The following is a 4,557-nucleotide window of genomic DNA, read 5'->3' as shown; positions in this document are numbered from 1 at the left end:
AATGTCACTGTCTCTGAATCTGAAAGCCCTGGCTGTTTCTCCTGCAGTGTCTCCTCCTTGATGTGTTTTCTTTTTCCTCAGCTCTGCTAGCTTCAGACCCCAGGGAGAAGATGAGTTTACAGTGATGGACGGTAGGGATTTTTCACACCTGCCAATTCTGACATCCCAAGTCAGCAGGATCTGTGCTGCCAAGATACATGATTTAGAGGCACTACATTAAGCCTAAAAATGTTCCCTTAGTATTTTCATGATCTTTTGTGGTCAAGGACAGTTATAATGGAATTTCCTTCAGAACAAACTGGCAAGGAAAAGCCCAGTCAGTGTCAAGTGAGAATTCTTTTGTTTTCTTCCTTTTCCAGGTAAAAGTGATTCCACAGCCTTCCCCATTATAACCCCAGGATGAATGGTCAGAACTCAAACCTGTGTGCCTTCTTCATGACATTTTGCAGAAGTGTTAGCTTGGGCTAACCCAAGCAAAGTTTACGTAGGAAGGTACTTCCAGTGGCTTGTAGGAGACCCCTTAGCATTTTAGCAGAGAAGGCCTTGGTCCAGAAGGTTTGGTGGGCTCCCAGTGCCTCGCCCAGATTATGGAGAAACAGGGCAGTTACTGAGGGGAGACAGGTCCCGTCACACTGTGGCTTATAACCTGGAGAAGTTGCTGGGGTGGCCCAGGTGCCTTCCACCAAGTAAACAAAAATCCTGAGGCTCACCTACGTCAAGCCAGTGGGGGAGCATAGACCACCCCCCCCCAATTCCTGAGGCTGTCTTTCCTGGAAGCATATTCTGGCTGTGGCTTCATGGGACATTGCTGTGTTAAAGACCAGGATGGAAGTGGAAAGTGGGCTGGGTAGGGAAGGAGGCACAGAAAAGCCTGCAGAGATGACCAACTCAGCCCTGCAGTGGTGCTCTGGGATTTGTGTCTGCACAAGGGCCAGGTGGTGTTCATACCCTTTCCCTATCAGTATGTCACCAATGCACTGTCCCTGGGCCAGCTCATGGGCCATGCCCAGCAACACAGTGGACTCCAGCAGCCTAGGGCAGCCCACTAACAGAAATGCGGGTACTGGTGACTAGGCAGGAAAGCCCACCAGGCATCACATGTCACAATGGGGAATGGTTCTGAAGGGGTCTGGTGGATTATTGATAGTTCCCAACTTTGCGCCCACTTGGAGGCTTCTCTTTCCTTTTTAGAATAGCCCTTAATATCAGTTTTGTCTCAAGAGCTCAAAGTGAGTTTGGCGTGAACCCGATAATTCCCAGAGATGGCCTGAGTAGGGGAGATGCTGTGTTTTAGGTGTGGGCCTTCCAAACCTCTTTCTTTTTTTCATTTTTTAAAATGTTTTTATTTATTTCTGAGAGAGAGAGAGAGACAGCATGAGCAGGGGAAGGTCAGAGAGAGGGAGACACAGAATCTGAAGCAGGCTCCAGGCTCTGAGCTGTCAGCACCGAGCCCAATGCAGGACTCAAACCCACGAACTGTGAGATCATGACCTGAGTCAAAGTCAGACGCTTAACCGACTGAGCCACCCAGGCACCCCCAAATCTCTTTCTATAGGACAGTGGTCACCACTACAGAAGGTGAATGCAGAGGAGGACCATGGCTTGGCTTGTGGAGCCAGGCTATTAGAAGAATTTTCAAAGAAAACTTTAACTTAATTCCCATTCTTTTCATTGTGGGAAAAGGACTGGGATCTCAGATCTGACATGTCATAGTCTGTTTTAAGCTTAGCTGGCACCCTGGGGGTGGGAATCTATGTGCACATGTGTGTGCGTGTATCATTCACATGGATGGTGTCTGAGCTGGCACCCCTCTCTGTGGCACTCCTCTCCACCCAAACCCATGTGCAAACCCATTGGTCTCTTGGACCCAAGCCCAGCAGTGTCCCTCCTTAGCAGTCCTGTAATGCCTTCTGTGCATTTCTGTTGTTGCCGGGACCATATTACAATGATTTGTTCACTGTCTGTCTTAATCAGTAGGCTGAGATCTTTGTGGGCGGAGCTCATGTCTTCTATGTGTCCAAGCTCTGGTGTTCAACTCAATGTCGGGGCATACAGTAGGTACTTAGTAAATACTTGCTCAATGAGTGAATCACGTGGGAGAGCTGAAGAGTTACCACAGAAAGAGATCAAGGGCATGAAGCTTAGACCCATGACTAAAAAAGAGACAAAAGGGTTGTGGGAATGTTCAGTGTCTTCAATGTGACAGGCCCTGGGAATTCAGGGTTGAGACTGAGGCTGTGCCCGAGATTGGGAACTTTAGTTGACCAGGTGGAGTGCAAGCACGCGTTACCACATTCATTCTGTATTGGAAGCAAGGACATTTTCTATAGCCCAGTGGGGGGAGCCAGATCTTCCTGAAGTCAGCAGGAATTTCTTCCTTGAGGAGGTTTCACTCAAGTGGGGCTTGAAGGAGAAACCATGTGCTTGAAGAAAAAGAGCTGAGGTGAAAGCAAAAGCAAGTGAAGCCATGGTCATGCAGAAAGAGCTATCATGTTCTGAGAATGCTGAGTTCAGGGAGGCTCTGGTGGGCCAGTAGGGCTCACCCGGCATCTCCAAGCCTCATGGTAACCTAGCAGGATTCTTCCCCTTCTCTCCACTGAGCCTTTCCTGAGCACTGCCAAAGAGGCCGGTTTCCTCTCCTGTGCCCTCTCTCTGATGACAGAGGCACTAATGAGCCCTGGAAAGGCCAAAGCCCCTGATGTGGGAGGGTGATAGAAGAGCAGATAGAGCCGTGCTAGAGGACCCAGCTATGAGGGTGCAGCATGGAAGTGGGGCCTTTCGCGTGGCACTGAGTCAAGTCCCACAAGCTGGGGCAGGGACCTGGCATGAGGGCTTGTTTCACCTGGGGGCTGCCCTGTGGTGACACAGGGCAATCCTCTTTTCCTTTGGGGCTCAGATTGTCCTCAGCTCTGGTGACCTCCTGCTGTATCAGATCTAAAAAAAACCACAAAATTCTAAAGTTACTCATTTGGCTAAGCCCCTTCATTGTACACATGGCAGAATTAAACTCACCTGCACANGGTTTGGTGGGGGAAGGGCAGAGAGAGAGAGAGAAAGGGAGGGAGGGAGGGAGATAGAGAATCCCAACCAGGCTCTGCATTGTCAGCACAGGGCCCAACACAGGGCTCGATCTCATGATCTCGTGAACTGTGAGATCATGATCTGAGCCAAAATCAAGAGTCAGATGCTTAACCAACTGAGCCACCGAGGTGTCCCCGTTCCCCTCAAATTATTTTTATTTGATCTTTAATGAGTCTACTGAGTCCCCACCTGCATGTTAGCTGGGCAAAATTAAATGAAATGCCAATCTAGTTTCAGCGTCGTCATCTGTGATGCTATAAATGGGCCTATCAGGAGATCTTCAGACACTCATTTGGTGAGCGAGCACTTTCCCTGCTCCATGAGGAGAGGGACTTGGGCAGGTTCCTTAGCCTCTTTTGGACACCAGGCTGATGTCTACTTGCCAGTGCAACTTGGGATCTGACCATTCTCTTGGTGTGGGCAAGGCCTGTGGCCCCCCAGGATGACCAGGCCTCCCCTAGGCTCCCGCTGACTGCAGACCGCTGGGTACTTGTTGAGCCCTCCATGCAGCCCCCAGAAGGGTGACATTGTCCTCCTATAGTGACCTTGTGGTGGGACTTCTGGCTCCTAACCTAGGTGTTACACTCTACAGGGACCGAAGGCAGCTTGGGAAGATCAGGGACACCCATACTTGATTCCACTCTGCCAGTGCCATACAGTTGACTCTAGGTGACTGTTTCAGGTTTGTCAGAGGCTCTCTTGTCTCTCAGTGCGGCTACTGTACATTCCAGAAATGGGAGCTCAGGACACACCTCTATGACTGCTTCCTCACCTCACACTTGTACTTTTCACAAGCTCTTAGGCTGGAAAATGGGTGGACTTCTTTTATTCCCTTTGTCATATTTCCTTTTTCCTGACTCTAGTTATGCCTTCATGGCACTCAAAGGTCTCCCTGCTTTCACTACAGTAAAAACCTAGGACCAGAGTCTTCCATTTGCTGATTGGCTATAAGAAGAGACAAAGGATTTGGAAAATCCTTCCTGAAGACAATCTCTTGGCTTGTAAGGCCCTTGCCTGCTGTATATTTCAGTTTTGAATCTTAAAAGCCAAATATTACTTTGGTCTTTGTNAGCAAAATCTCCATCTTCCCCCAACCTTGCCGCCCCACCCCACCTCCCAGCAAAGAGATGCCTTGGCTCACCATGGCAAAGTCATGTCCTTCAGGGGGCATAAGGGAAATGCATTCTAAAATTGTGAACCAATATTGTCCTCATAGANGATTGAGGTGGCTCTGCCCTGGGCTATCTGTAGGATCTCCATTTCCCAGCCACTATGAGTGTTGGCTGATGACTCATAGCTGTTCCTGTCTCTGCAAGCTCTGCCCGCCCCCCTCGCCTGCTTACTTCCACCTCGCCCTAACCCCTATGGTCCTTGATCAATCACTGACTGGCGTGGAGGTTTAAAAGCCTTGCAGAAATTTGATTAATGTTGTGCTATTTATGCTTCACAGCATCCCATGGGATCAAATTAAAGCTA

General features: G+C 49.3%; 1 long non-coding RNA gene across 1 annotated transcript in view; it reads right to left on the bottom strand.

Moving 5' to 3' along the window:
- Positions 1-2,393: 2,393 nt before the first annotated feature.
- Positions 2,394-4,557, bottom strand: part of LOC144229595 (uncharacterized) — a 25,270-nt gene continuing 23,106 nt past the window's right edge. Inside the window, exons 3-4 of the long non-coding RNA XR_013334533.1 lie at positions 2,843-2,934; positions 2,394-2,438 (exon numbers count right to left, since the gene is read on the bottom strand). This is a non-coding gene — a long non-coding RNA (uncharacterized LOC144229595). The remainder of the gene's footprint in view (positions 2,439-2,842; positions 2,935-4,557) is intronic.

This window comes from Crocuta crocuta, unplaced genomic scaffold (genome assembly GCF_008692635.1).
Source record: "Crocuta crocuta isolate KB4526 unplaced genomic scaffold, BGI_CrCroc_1.0 scaffold657, whole genome shotgun sequence".
NCBI classification, from domain to species: Eukaryota; Metazoa; Chordata; class Mammalia; order Carnivora; family Hyaenidae; genus Crocuta; species Crocuta crocuta.
Note: the sequence above shows the minus strand (reverse complement) of the source record. Positions and strands in the feature narration are given on the sequence as shown.